Here is a 16,018-nt window from a genome sequence, read left to right as displayed (position 1 = left end):
AACAGGCGGTGACAATATATTGCCCGGGGCTGAAATTGTTAAGTCTTTTTCTCACCGGAACCAGTAATCGGGTGAGACTAATCCCCCCGCACTGAGAACTTTCCTTCCATTTCAGTGGGGTGCCTGGAGAATGGGTAGGTTTGCTGCTCTCCGGGGAGCCGCAGTTCACTGGCTGGACTCAAAGGGACGCCGTTCGCCTGCCTTTAGAGCCCATGTTAAAGAGAGATCCTCCCCCACAAACAGCCTGAGTAAACAACCAGCAAAACTTCAGGCTCAACATCCCGCTTTCATTTTGCCACATTTATCGAGGCACTGTCGTGAAACGGAAAATCCCGGAGTGCAGATAAACATGTTGTTGCAAACATTGCACTCAACAAATCGCGGAGCCGAGCCCCGAGAGGGAAAGAATGCAACACAGTCCTCATTTTAGAAAGTATTCCCGTTTAAGCAGGGACACTGCGTTTGGCCGGAGAATGTAAACGGGATGCAGTTTAAATGAGACAGTTAGCCATTTACCACGCAGTGAGATGTCAGTGCCAGTGTTACTTACACTTGAGAAACGTCCTGCAGTCGGCAGCGAACTTCAGCCTGCGGTCTTGCTGTTTATCTCACTGGCGGCTCCTGCTGACCCAAGTGCTGAGAAGGGGATTGGAGCAAGGTTAACGCTCTCACTGCTGTGCTGCCATGAAGCTGGCATGTCATCTCTGGAAAGGAGAGATCTGAGAACCCAGAGAAGAACAGAACCAGTCTCAGACAATTCATTGTAGCAAATGTGTCTAAGAGAGATTCGTTAAGGAAAACAAATGAAAAAGGGGTCAGTCAAATGAACACTAAATCTTAATGCCCAATTTAATATATGCAAAGGATCTATCCACAAACTTTTGACAAAGGGTCATTGGACTCCAAACGTCAGCTCTTTTTCTCTCCTTACAGATGCTGCCAGAGCTGCTGAGATTTTCCAGCATTTTCTCTTCTAGTTTAATACGTGACACAGTAGTTAGCACTGCTGCCTCACAGCAACAGGGATACAGGTTCAATTCCTGGCTTGGGTCACTTTCTGTGTGGAGTTTGCACGTTCTCCCTGTGTCTACATGAGTTTCCTCTGGGTGCTCTGGTTTCTTCTCACTCCAAAGATGTCCAAGTTAGGTGAATTGGCCATGCTAAATTCTCCCTCAGTGTACCCAAACAGGCGCTGATTGTGGCAACTAGGGGAATATCACAGTAACTCCATTGCAATGTTCATGTAAGCCTACTTGTGACTAATAAATAAACTTTAACTTTAGATATATTTATTCTGCCAATTCACCTTTGCTCCAACTCTGCCTTTTCTGGATCAGAGTGAATGCTAGTAACAACCTGAAACGGCTCCAGAAATGTTACCCAGCCAACAAAGTTATAAACCTTGGGAGAAATTATTGGGAACTAGCATTACCTGTATGATACACTGACATTCCACACCATTGTCGATTTGTAAAAGATATCCAGCAATTTGTAAATTCGTAAAAGATAAATTTGTGAAAGCTATCCAGCAATTTGTAAAAAATAAATTTGTAAAAGCTATCCAGCAATTTGTAAAAGATAAAATTGTAAAAGATATCCAGCAATTTGTAAAAGATAAAATTGTAAAAGATATCCAGCAATTTGTAAAAGATAAAATTGTAAAAGATATCCAGCAATTTGTAAAAGACAAAGTAGTAAATTGTGGAATAAAACAATTCTGCTCCTCTGCAACATCCTGGACAATTTGCATTAATTTGCTGTTTGTTCTCACCGTGAAGCTCCCCTTTGAACAGCAGAGCCAGAAAACAATGATATTCAACCACAGTCCTCCAGCCCCCCAACCTCCATTTAGACCCTGAACTGCGAATCGAGGTGGACCAGGAAGTCCTGAAATGTTCACGGCGACGAGCATCAGGCAAAATATAAAAAACAAACAAACAGAAAAGTGGTTATGCTTTTATGAATTGTGCAGGAAAAGTGTAAATGATAGGTCGTGTACTGTGTGAACTGAGCAGCAGTAGTTGTACAGGTAGCCGAAAAGTAGTGGGTTGTTTTAACCATAAATTTTGTTTATTTAGTGTCACAAGTAGGCTTGCATTAACTCACACTACAATGAAGTCAGCATGAAAATCCCCTAGTCGCCACACTCTGGCACCTGTTCAGGTACACTGAGGGAGAATTTAGCACTGCCAATGCGCCTAACCAACACATCTTTTAGATTGTGGGAGGAAACCAGAGCACATTGTGTGCGTGTTTAGTTATCCATGTACTTGTAGTCCTTTCCAATATGTATTTTTCATTTAAGTTAAATATTTTTTAATAATTGTTTAAACCGACTGCTGGACTGGTTCCTCACTGGGGTTTTATGTGACTCCTCACCATATTCAAAGAACAACAATACACCATCACAAACCAGTGTTTCAAGTTGGGACACCTTTGCAGATAACGCAGGGAGGTTCATTACATTACACTTCAAAGGGAAAGTGTTTAATTGGCTGTAAAGTGCTTTAGAACATATGCCGCACCTTCCATGATCTGTATAAGTACAATACAACAAATACTTTTTGTAAATGTTCAGAGAATCCCTAAAGTGCAAAAGAAGACCCATTGAGTCTGCACTGATTCTCCAAAAAAGCATCCCACCCAGGGCCTATCCCAGGAACCCCAGCAATCCCTCTAACATACATATCTTGGGACACTAAGAGGCAATTGAGCATAGCCAATCCACCTAACCTGCACATCTTTGGACTGTGGGAGGAAACCAGAATATCCATAGGAAACCCAGGCAGACACAGGGAGAACATATAAACTCCACACAGTCACAGGAAGAATATACAGACTCTGCACAGAAAGTGACCTAAGCCAGGAATTAAACCCAGGTTCCAGAAGCTGTGAGATAGCAGTGCTAACCACTGTGTCACCCTGTAGAATGCACAACAGTAGTAACTAACAAAAAGTTACACAGGCCTAAACATTTTGAAAGTTTAAAGCAACTTTTTACCTGATTAATAAATAACAGTGCAAGGAGGAGAACAAAAGCAATGAAAACAATTATAAAAGCATGTACTGTTGACAAGAAGTTGAAGCTTTTTGAGGGCAATTCATGAGTCAGACAAACCTCCTTTAAGATATTGATCAGGAAAGGTGACTTGATCAGAAATTGCTGCAGTGACAGGTTTGGTGTTAATTGGATTTTTATGCTCACTTTTGACATCTATCTACATTTGTGAACATTGATATGATAAAAGCAGAGTGTTACATCTGGTACCTTTTGAATATAGGGCCAACGCATTATCTCCCTCAAAAAACCACGCTATCAATCCAAATACAGCACCATATTGCGACAGGATGTGGCTCAGAGAGGTGCATGACCTGCAACTTCTGCAAGACCTTCAATCAAATTTTAAATTGTCACTAATTGGCAGCATGGTGACACAGTGGTTAGCACTGCTGCCTCACAACTCCATGGACCGGAGTTCAATTCCAGCCTTGGGTCAATGTTTGTGTGGAGTTTGTATGTTCTCCCTGTGTCTGCGTGGGTTTCCTCTGGGTATTCCGGTTTCCTCCTGCAGTCCAAAGATGTGCAGATTAGGTGGATTGGCTATGCTCAATGCCCCTTAGTGTCCCAAGATGTGTATGTTAGAGGGATTGCTGGAGTAAGTATGTAGGGTTCCTGGGATGGGCCCTGGGTGGGATGCTTTGTTGGAGAGTCAGTGCAGACTCAAGGGGCCTTCTTTTGCATTTCGGGGATTCTATGAATATTTACAAAAAGTATTTGTTGTATTGTACTTATACCGCATCTTCCATGATCTGTATTTGTTCTAAAGTGCTTTACAGCCAATTAAACACTTTCCCTTTGAAGTGTAGTATAACAAATCTCCATGTGTTATCTGCAAAGGTGTCCCAACTTGAAACACTGGTTTGTGATGGTATATTATTCTTCTTTGAGTATGGTGAGGAGTCACATAAAACCCCACTGAGGAACCAGACCAGCAGTCGGTTTAAACAATTATTAAAAAATATTTATAAACTTAAATGAAAAATACATATCGGAAAGGACTGAAGTACATGGATAACTGAACACACAATGTAGAAATTACCCCCCAAAAAATATATCCCTGAACTCACTAAGACTACTCTTTCCCAAGCAACCTCCAAATTAAATATCTCCAAATCAAATCCAGTAACCAAATCTCCACTTCCCAGTTGCAATCAGTAAATCTGTAAGGGCCCCAGACCAGAGCTCTGCAAACTCCTAATTGCGGGGAAAGGGTTTTGTGAGGGAAATCTGATCATTTGAAATTTATATTTAATTAAATTTAATTGCTCTGCGCAGTATTAGCATATGACATTTTTGCATCCTATTTTAAAATGAGGCATTAATCCATTTAAAATGAACGGATTTAGTTGATATGAATATGTTAAGCATTCATATACCAATATTGCAGTGTGATTTCAAGGCCTCTGAGATTATTTTGTCTCAGTCCTTGCAAACTGCTGTCCCATCTCCAACTTCCTTTGCCTCTCCAAAATTATTGCATTTTGTTGCCACCAAAATCTTTCCTGTCTTTCCCTACTCTTTTTCTTTGAATTTTTCCGTTCATGTTTCCATCCAATATCACACAGTTTGAATCAAATTCACCAATGGCATTCTCTGTGACTGCACATAAATCGGTTGGACTTAAACCTGGTGTTGTCAGACTTCTTACTGTTTTTACCCCAGTCCAACGCCGGCATGTCCACATCATGCACAGATGCTGTCAGACGTGCTGAGTTTCTCCAGCATTTTCTGTTTTGGTCTAGTTGTAAGATATCGGTAGGTAAAAAATGAACGTGTGAGAGAAAAATCTAGGCTCACAATTAATGTGCGTATAGCAGGTCATTCATGGTTGAAAAAGGGGCTCGATTTATGAGGCAGGTTTATGCAAAAATCATTGGGGGTGGAAAACCTGAGTTGTCCCATATGCTATATTGCATTATATTCTCCAATTTGTAGTAACTACACATCAAACAAAGCTGTCCCACTGTCGGCTATCCAACAACATGGAAAATTGTCCAAGTACGTCCTGTCTACAAAAAGCAGAACAAATCTAATCTGCCCAATTATGGCTTCATCAGTCAACTCTCAGTCATCAAAATAATTAATGATTTGATAAACTTGATATAGATACACTATTTGCTCTGTAGGAAACACGCAGAACGAATAAGGGGGTTTATTCTTAATTAGTGGTAACCCAATCAGGAATAAAATTAGCACTCCTGATCCTGTATAATCTTTTGAACTTCACCAACTGTAACCACTGCTCCTGTTTTTTCCAGGCAACAGGTGTTGGTAACAATTCTACAGTTGCCATTAACACAGCTCATCCTGTAATCTGTCTGACTCATAATCTGACAACTACTCCAAACTTCTGTTACAAAACACAGAAGTGTGGGGTCTGTAGTCCTCCCTTTTAAGTGCAAATGAGATTTCTGGCCTTTATTGAAGTAGGATTGCTTCAAAAACCAACCAGATCCTACAGCTTTTAAAAATTGTCACAACGTGTTTCTGTAAATTAAGTGCCTTAAGAAGAAACATTGTCAGAAAATAGCCTTAGTCTGAATCATTTTTGAAGACATCCTGTGCGTTGTTGCAGTCTGGTCACATTATAATCTAAAAATGGCAAGCACTTTAATTTTTTGATGTCACTTCAAAATGTGCCAAAAGCATCGTGACTCAGATGCATGTGCCAAGCCTCTGCTGTGACAGAGTTCATTATCCTGCCTCTCTACATCTCTATAGACTTTCCTCCTTCAGCAATGATGTTGTTGGAGAGGGGGTGGTTTATTGGCAACACTTCTGAAGAACCTTTGCTTAAAACAATAAAACAACTACTGTGGATGCTGGTGATCTTTGGGTTGTGAATATAGTCCATTCCAGCATGCAAACCAGCCTCCCATTCATTGACTCTGTTGACATTTCCCGCTGCCTCAGAAAAGCAGCCAGCAGAATAAAGGACCCCATGCACCCCAGATATACTCTCATCCACCTTCTTCCATCGCGAAAAATATACAAAAATCTGAGGACATCTACCGACCAACTCAAGAACAATTTCTTCCCTGCTGCCATCAAACCTCTGAATGTACCTACCTTGTATGAAGTTGATCTTTCTCTACACCCTAGCTCTAACTGATACACTATATTCCGCACCCTTTCCTTTCCTTCTCTATGCTTTGTCTATATAGTGTGCAGGAAACAGTACTTTTTACTGTAGACTAATATATGTGGCGATAATAAATCAAATCAAAAATCTTTTACTATGTGCAGGAAAAACTGTTAAGTTTGGAGGGTGCTTGATACTGCAGTTGTAGGCAAACCACTACCCCCGCCTGCCCCCCAGGTATGTGAATAGTTCTGTTTCCCTCCCAAACTGATTGTTCAACATTCAGGTACTAATAGCTGCTTGTAACATTCAGTCTTTCTTGTAACATTCAGTCTTTCACAGCAGCTGCTTGCAGACTAAATTGCTACAAATTCCACAATCTATTCGATCAGTTAGTTCATCAGAGTTCCAAATGCACATTTCATTGCCAATATTTTCAGGATGGCATCAATTTATCTGCTGTTTGGTTAGTTGAATTAAATGCATGTCTATCTAGGATTATGTTTTTTTAACTGCGAGACAGTTATTCTCAAATTTTTTTCAGATTATTTCAGGATCCTTTTTCCAAACAACTCACATTTCTCCATGGTCTTGGGGCTGCTAAGTTTAATAGAGGATAAACCTGTACCTTTTTTCACTTGTTAGATAATGCAGAATCGCAGTAATTGTGACACTCCTAACTAGCCGCAATATTTTCATCAGATATGAGTGGGTTGATGCGGCGAAGTCTCCTGACACCACTGGCAGCAAGGACATCCAACAAAGAGTATCTTATTCTTTAGCTTAGCAGCTACTTCAACATTTGCATTCTGCCCCATGACTTCTTATGCAGCCACATCATCACCATCTCACAGTGGCACAGTGGTTAGCACTGCTGCCTGACAGTGCCAGGGACCCAGGTTTGATTCCCGGCTTGGGTCACTGTCTGTGTGAGCCCGCACATTCTCCCTGTGCCTGCATGGGTTTCCTCAAGATGCTGCAGTTCCCTCCCATGGTCCAAAGACATAATGGCCATGCTAAATTCTCCTACTGTGTATCTGAACAGGCGCCAGAGTGTGGTGACTAGGGGATTTTCACAGTAATTTCATTGTAGTGTGAATATAAGCCTACTTGTGACACTAATAAATAAACTTCACCCATGACCACTCATCAACAAAACGTCAACTCCATTTATCTTGCCACCAGTGCTGCTGGACTTGAGTTTCTTCAGCACTTTCTGTTGCTTAAAGTAATATTGGGTATCATTTTTCGAGGCAGGGAAGGGAAGTTAAGTAAGTACTTAATGCTGGTCAGTTGACTAATTTTCTTTTCTGAAGGCTTGTACAGCTTTCCTTCATAGTTGAGAGAATACGATGATGTTAGACAGCGTGATGAATACAGATTCAATAGTAACCTTCAAAATTGAACAGAATAAATACATAAAGGAGGGGAAAAAAACTTTCAGGGATACAAGGAAAGAGGAGAGGAATCAGACTAATTGAATTTTTATGGAAGAGTTAGCCCTGACTTGGTGGGTTAGAATATAAGAACGAGGAGCAGGAGTAGGCCATCTGGCCCCTCGAGCCTGCTCCGCCATTCATAGGATCATGGCTGATCTTTTCTTGGACTCAGCTGCATTTACCCACCTGCTCACCATAGCCCTCAATTTCTTTAGTGTTCAAAAACATATCTGTTTCACCAGGCAGGGAATTCCACAGAGTCACAATCCTTTGAGTGAAGAAGTTCCTCCTCAACTCAGTCTTAAATCTGCTCCCCCTTATTTTGAGGCCGTGCTCCCTAGTTCTAGTTTCACTCGCCAGTGGAAACAACCTCCCTGCTTCTATCTCATCTATTCCCTTCATAATTTTATATGTTTCTATAAGATACCCCCTCATTCTTCTAAATTCCAATGAGTATAGCCCCAGTATACTCAGTTTCTCCGCATAAGCCAACCCCTCTCAACTACGGAAGCAATCTAGTGAATCTCCTCTGTACCCCCTTCAATACCAATATATCCCTTCTCAACTAAGAAGACCAAAACTGTACACAGTACTCCAGGTGTAGCCTCATGTGCACCTTATGCAGCTGCAACATAATCTCCCTGTTTTGAAACTCCATCCCTCGAGCAATGAAAGACAAAATTCCATTTGCCTTCTTAATTACCTGTTGCACCTGCAAACCAACTCCTTGAGATTCCTGCACAAGGACACTCAAGTCGTTCTGCATAGCAGCATGCTGCAATTTTTTACCATTTAAATAATGGTCCATTTTGCTGTTATTCCTACCAAAATGGATGACCTCACATTTACCAACATTGTACTCCAACTGCCAGGCCCTTGCCCATTCACCTAAACTATCTCTATCCTTCTGCAGACATTCAGTGTCCTCTACATACTTTGCTCCACCACTCACCTTAGTGTCATCTGCAAACTTTGACACACTACACTTGGTCTCCAACTCCAAATCATCAATGTAAATTGTAAACAATTGTGGTCCCAACACTGATCCCTGAGGCACACCACTAGTCATTGATCGCCAACCAGAAAAACACCATTTATCTCCACTCTTTGCTTTCTATTAGTTAACCAATCCTCTATCCAGGCTAATACATTACCTGTAACACCATGCACCTTTATCATATGCAGCAGCCTTTGGTGCGGCACCTTGTCAAATGCCTTCTAAAAAATCCAGATATACCACATTCATTGGTTCCCCATTGTCCATCAAACTTGTAATGTCCTCGAAGAATTCCAGTAAATTAGTTAAACATGGCCTGTCTTTCATGAACTCATGCTGCGTTTGCCCAATGGGACAATTTCTATCCAGACATCTCGGTATTTCTTCCTTGATGGTAGATTCAAGCATTTTCCCCACTACAGAAGTTGAGCTAACCCGCCTATAGTTACCCATCTTTTGTCTGCCTCCTTTTTTAAACAACAGTGCCACATTTGCTGTTTTCCAATCTGCGGGAACTACCCCAGAGTCCAACGAATTTTAGTAAATTACCACGAGTGCATTTGTTATTTCCCCTGCCATCTCTTTTAGGGTTGAATGGCATCTGTCCGTGCTCTACTATTCTGTTCTGTAGACCGATCCTTTGTTTTATTTGTCCTGTTACCACTCTTTTGCTTTGCACCATCACTTCTCTTCAATTCCCAGCTTGGATCACTGTATCGAGTCTGCATGTTTTCTTGTATCTGCATGGATTTCCTCCGGATGGTCCGATTTCCTCCCACAGTCCGAAAGGTGTGCTGGTTAGGTGCATTGGCCATGCTAAATTCCCCCTCAGTGTACCCAAACTGGCGCTGGAGTGTGGCAACTAGAGGATTTTCACAGTAATGTCATCGAAAGGTTAATGTAAGCCTACTTGTGACATTAATAAATAAACATTAAAGTTTAACTTTCCCCTGGCCCAATGCTTGCTTAAAGATGGCCACATTTCTAACTTGGTCTGACAGCATCTGTGGAGAGAAGAATTGAACTAATGTTTCGAGTCAACTTGAACCTTCATCAGAGCTGAAGACAAGGAAATTCAGGCAAGATCGTTTCCTATTCTTCTTCTCTTCAGCTCATCCCAATTCAAAACGTTGGCTCTATCCTGCCTCCACAGATGATATGGAGATGCCGGCGTTGGACTGGAGTAAACACAGTAAGAAGTCTCACAATACCAGGTTAAAGTCCAACAGGTTTATTTGGTAGCAAAAGCCACTAGCTTTCGGAGCACTTGCTGCTCCTTCGTCAGGTGAGTGGGAGTTCTGTTCACAAACAGGGCATGTAAAGACACGCACTCAGATTACAAAATAATGGTTGGAATGCGAGGAGGGACCTGTCTGGACACAATAAACATCTCTTTAACCTGTATTTAACACTCTCTCCACTCACATTGTCTGTACCTTTGAGACTTGATTATCTGTAAAGACTTGCATTCCAACTATTAGTTTGTAAATTGAGTTTGTGTCTTTATATGCCCTGTTTGTGAACAGAACTCCCACTCACCTGACAAAAGAGCAGTAAGCACTCTGAAAGCTAGTGGCTTTTGCTACCAAATAAACCTGTTCCAAAGATGCTATCAGACCTGCTGAGATTTGCCAGCATTCTCTGGTTTTGCTTCAGATTTCAGCATCCACAGTAATTTGCCTTTAGCACATTTTTAACTTCTCTGAGTTCGTTGGTAGGTCATCAACTTGAAATGTTAACCCTCTCTTGATGGAGAGCTGAACCTGCTAAATGTTTCCAGCATTTTCTGTTTTCACTCCTGCTCCTGGGACCTCTTGTGCATTTTGTCTCCCTTTATCCCACTTTTAGCAACCCTACTCTGACCAATCTCACCCCCATCATTTGGATTTTCCTCTCTAAATTGCACAAGCTTTCCTTCTCCTTTAAAATCCTCCTTAAAACTATTTGACGAAGCTTTTAGTCACTAAATGCCTCCTTGTTTACTTCAATTTTTTGATTATTCCTCCGTGACGCATTTTGGTCACTTTTCTATGTTAAATTACAACTTATTATTATAGATTTACAACCATTTTAGAATACGCAACTGAAAATTATAGTTCATAAAGTAAAGATCTCTAGCAGCACAGAGTACTGTTTACTTTCGGCTTACATTCTTCCTTTGGAGAATAAAGTTTAAACCATAATTAGTTCGTGCTACTTAATTTTAGAAAACCCAAATTAAATTTCCTAAACAATGGTCTAATTTGCTAGCTTAATTCGAGGATAAAATGCCAGTCATTAAGGAAATCTGGCCTGGAATTTTCCCAATGCTTGGGGCTCACTCCAAACATTAATCCACTTGAAGTGCTGCAGAGCAAATGTAAGATTAGGCAGAAAGCAGGAAGACTGGATCTCGAAATAAAACGGAAACAAATTCTGATTGGATCAGATGTGAATCAAAAATCATGTGCACTATACAAGGCCACCGATTCCACAAGGAAGTGGGTTTGGCAGCTAACTACCCCATCCAGTTTTCTACGCTTACTGCCTCCCCTGAACTCAACAAGAAATAAAACAGCACCCAGATCCTTGGAGGTAAACAAATATTTCCTACCACATTCTTCAGGTAGAAGTGTAGCCTAAATGATGCCAAATTCAGTGAGACGACTTTTAGAAATGACCCAATACAAAATGCTTATTAGTTTTTGAAGCCTGTGGTGCCAGCTTGTCTCTACTCACTGCTGCACATTTCTTCCTCCCCCCCAACCTAGTGAGTGCCCAATTTGCACCTATACCCGTATGCGCAAGTGTTGTAAGATTACAAATTAGAGAAATCCATTGCAATCCTGGATGCTTGACTGGAATGATGAACAGAGGTCACAGGTACTATGGAATTCTCACTGCACCACATTTATAGCCCTGGATTGGATATGAGGAATTTGAGTCCTTTCTTTTGCCCAAACACAAGAAATAGAAGCAGGGGTAGGCCATTGGACCCTTCAAGCCTGCCCCGCCATTCAATATGATCATGGCCAACCTACGCTGGCCTCAGATCCTTTTCTGTGCCATTTCCCCACAGCCCTCTATTCCTTGATCAATCAAATATTTATCCATCTCCACTTTAAATATCATAAGAAGATATTTTAATGCTTCTATTTTTCCAGCAAAGTAGAGAAACCTCTTATACAATTTATTTTCTGATGGGGAGGTGATGGCATTATTGCTAGAAATTAATCCAGAAACTCAGCTAATGTTCTGGGGACCTGGGTTCAAATCCTACCATGGCAGATAGTAGAATTTGAATTCAATAAAAAATATCTGGAATTAAGAATCTATTGGTGAGCATGAAACCATTGTTGACAGTGGGAAGAGCCCATCTGGTTCACTAATGTCCTTTAGGGAAGGAAATCTGCCGTCCTTACTTGATCTGGCTTACACGCGACTCCTGAGCCAAAGCAATGTGATTGACTCTCAACTGCCCTCGGGCAATGCAAGATGGGCAATAAATACTGAACAGCCAGTGACGCCCATGTCCCATGAATGAATTTAAAAAAATGGAAGAAAGGCTATCACACACAAATTACTTACATACCTGTTTTCGACTTCCCGACAATATGACACACCATAAGAAATTGATTCTTAAGTTCCACATTCAACCAGAGGGCAAAATGCGTCACCATGTAAACATTTTCACTACTTAAACACAACTTCCTCCAAAATAAATGTTTTATTCCTCACAATTTAATAGAAGATAACATACAATCATTGGTTGGATTGTCTGCAAGAAATATTTAACATAGTTTATGTGCTAAAGCTGAAGATCTCCCATTATGGACATTTGAGGGCACCTCTTTCAGTTAAGCTAGTCAGAAGAAACCTTGCAAAAAGCTCACTACATCACAGCAATAGCAAATTCAGCAGAATTCAGCTCATTAACTGCATCATTACAGCAAACTAATTGGATCAGCATTATTGCATGTCTGTTCCAACTGCTTCTGCAACTGTTACAAGATATTTTATTTTCAGAATTTTATTTAGGAAAATATGTCGCATGTGAGAAACCTGAATATGTTTCCGTTGAGATTTGCTTTGGCAGTTGTCGCTATAAGTCAAAAACAGGAACTCAGAGATTGGAAAAACACCTCTACCTATATTTCTGCAATGAAGCAAGACCCATCTCCGTGGCAACAGGCTGAAGAGGAGGCCAAATATGGTTTCAAATGTATACCAATTCTATTATTGGTACAGTCATTGATATAATGGCGTGTGTGTGTGTGTGTGTGTGTGTGTGTGTGTGTGTGTGTGTGTGTGTGTGTGTGTGTATGACTGGCTGCTAGAATTTCTGAAAAGCTTTAGATACCTGTTAAGGAGTAGAATATGAGCAAATTTTAGAACCAAAGGGTGGAGTTGTTTCAAAGTAAACATAATTTTTCATATAAAGACGGATTTTGTTAGCTTCCAAAGCTAACAAAGAGATAAGAAAAAAAGGCCAAGTAATAGTTGTCGAGGAACAGGTTAGGCTCCTGATTCATGGATTGTGATTGACTCAGGAACATTATTGTTTCTCTCTGTCAGGAACAGAGGTGATAGGTGAAAATAGCTGTAAATCAAGGTATGGGAAGCACACAAGGAAGTTACTAAGCAAATTGTTGGGGCTGTGGGCTGACATGGAGGTAGAGAGCACAGAAAAAGACCATCATGTCTGCATCGGTCAAAGACAAACCACCTAAATATTCTAATCCCATTTTCCAGCACTTGGCCCTTAGCTTTATATGCCTTGGCATCACAAATGCATATCTAAATGCTTCTTAAATGTTATGAGGAGCTCTGTCGCCTTCACTCTTTCAGGCAGTGAGTTCCAGACTCCTGCCACCCTTTTCCTTACACCCCCTTTAAACATTCTGCCTCTTACCTGACATCCAAGTCCCCTAGTCATTGATCCCTCCACCAAGGGGAAATGTTTCTTCCTGTCTGCTCTATCTCTGCCCCTCATAATTTTACACATCTCAATCATGTCCCCCTCAGTCTCCTCTGCTCCAAGGGAAACAACCCCAGTCTATCAAATCTTTCTTCATAAATAAATCTCTCCAGCCCAGGCAACATCCTGGTAAATCTCCTCTGCAGCCTTTCGAATACTATCAGTTCCTCCAAGTGTACACTTTACTCTAGTTGTGGCCTAACCGACATTTTATCTAGTTTGAGCATAAGCTTCCTCCTCTTAAACTCTATGCCACAGCTAAAAAGGCAAATGTACCATCTACTCACTTTATCAATCTGGCTATGTTAATTTCTTTAATAGTATCACAGTCTTCCTGGTTTCTACACCCATATTGTCCCTCTCACTAATGAACACTTGCACCAAATATTTATTTAGAACTCCACTTATGTATAGTTGCTCCACACACAAATTACCTCCATGGTTCTTAATGGGCCCTATTCCTTCCCTACTCATCCTTTTACCTTGAATGTACTTGTAAAACAATGTAGGATTTTCCTTTATTTCACCTGTCAGTATCCTTTCATGTCTCCTTTTTGCTCTCCTAATTTCTTTATTAAGTAATGTCTTGCACATTCCATTCTCCTCTGGGCTTCTGCTGTTTTCAGCCCTCAATTCCTGTAATAAGCTTCCCTTTTTCTCTTCATCCAATGCTGTATATCCTTCAGTATCCAGGGTTCACTGGCTTTGCCCCCCACCCCACCTTTCTTTTTATTGGGACATGTTGGCCCTGTATGCTTCCTATTTCCTTCTTGAATGCGTCCTATTGTTCTGTCAAAGATTTATCTAAAAATCTCTGCTTCCAGTCCAGTGGAGAAATCATATCTGATCTTATTAAAATCAGCCCTTTCCCCCGTTTAGAGCTTTAATTCCTGACCCATTCTTGTCCTTTCCTAGAACAACCTTGAATCTAACAGAGTTATGATCACTGTCTGCACAATGCTCCCCCATTGATGGAGGCGATTCTCCCATTGTGACCTGCAAATTTTCTGATGGGTCAGGTCAGGAAATGTAGGTGTCGGCCATTTCCCTGCACGCATCTCCCAACTGTAAAAATAATGGCGCCACCAGGACTGCACTGAAAACCGGCGTGCCACTGATTTGCATTATTTACCATACCTTAGTATACCATTATCGAGATCAACGTGGCAATCTCCGCCCACGTTTGCACCTCCCACCTCTTTGGCGTGATATCACTTTGGCGTGAAGTAGATATATAAAAGCCTCAGTTTGGTGTGGCAGCCTTGAACAGGCATGAGGAGGTAGGTGCTGCTAGTGGAACTTCTGCCACCTCCTCCCACAATGCCATGGCGGATGCACCCCTTGAGCGAGGGTCCTGGCCAGGGAAGATCCGCTCACACCTCTCCTCCACGGCATTTAGCAGAAGCTCCTGGTCGGCCTCTATGAATCTGGGTGCTGGTTTGCACGCAGACATCTTTTGGTGCGGCTGGCTGTGTGTCCACTCCTGCAGCTTATATACAGCTCTGGCTTATTAGGGGAGTGCAGGTGCAGTGAGTGCGGCCAGTCAAGGGCCCATTGGCAACAAATACTTGTGAGAAAGTTTGAAGGCTGCATTCAATTGAGTGTCATTCATCCCTTGGGATGCTGATTAGCTGCCATTCAATAAGCTGCTGTGACCAGGGGCTGGGGGCAATTGAGTTTAGGAGTCAGGAGATAATGCTGCAGTTGTATAAGACCCTAGTCAGACCCCACTTGGAGTACTGTGCTTGGTTCTGGTCACCTCATTACAGGAAGGATGTGGAAGCCACAGAAAGGCTGCAGAGGAGATTTACAAGGATGTTGCCTGGATTGGGTGGCATGCCTTGTGAGGATAGGTTGAGAGAGCTTGGTCTTTTCTCCCTGGAGAGACGAAGGATGAGGGGTGACTTGATAGAGGTGTATAAGACGATGAGAGGTATTGATCGAGTGGATTCTCAGAGGCTTTTTTCCAGGGCTGAAATGGTTGCCACAAGAGGACACAGGTTTAAGGTGCTGGGGAGTAGGTACAGTGGAGATTTCAGGGGTAAGTTTTTCAATCAGAGGGTGGTGGGTGTATGGGATCAGCTGCCAGTGGCGGTGATGGGGGCAGATTCGATAGGGTCTTTTAAGAGACTTTTGGATAAGTATATGGAACTTAGTAAGATAGAGGATTATAGGTAAGCCTAGTAGGTAGGGACATGTTCGGCACAACTTGTGGGCCGGAGGGCCTGTTTGTGCTGTAGTTTTTCTATGTCTCTATGGGGGGGGTTGGGGGTGTGCAATATTCAGGGCTCCTAATTGATTATTTGCTGTGTCCAAAGCTGGTGCAATACTCAGGGTTCCCATTCAAGAGAGGGAATGCTCACAAACTGTGGTTGTGCATATCAGCAAAATGCAAGTTCACTGCACGGCAGCAGTGAGGACAGTATGTTCAAGGGATGGAGGGATTGGGTATCCGCGTTATCCGGATCCATGTGGGCATGGG

General features: G+C 41.8%; 1 protein-coding gene across 3 annotated transcripts in view; it reads right to left on the bottom strand.

Moving 5' to 3' along the window:
- LOC145343186 (uncharacterized) overlaps nt 1-1,480 on the bottom strand; it is a 143,144-nt gene extending 141,664 nt beyond the window's left edge. For 2 of the 3 annotated variants that reach the window (XM_080189200.1, XM_080189201.1), the window contains exon 1: nt 551-1,477. The gene's annotated coding sequence lies outside the window, so the exon portion shown is untranslated. Of the gene's footprint in view, nt 1-550 lie in introns of all 3 variants that reach the window. The other variant, XR_013886690.1, reaches the window with a different exon arrangement.
- Between the last annotated feature and the right edge of the window lie 14,538 nt (nt 1,481-16,018).

This window comes from Carcharhinus amblyrhynchos, chromosome 5, assembly GCF_965287045.1.
Source record: "Carcharhinus amblyrhynchos chromosome 5, sCarAmb.v2.hapA, whole genome shotgun sequence".
NCBI lineage: Eukaryota > Metazoa > Chordata > Chondrichthyes > Carcharhiniformes > Carcharhinidae > Carcharhinus > Carcharhinus amblyrhynchos.
Note: the sequence above shows the minus strand (reverse complement) of the source record. Positions and strands in the feature narration are given on the sequence as shown.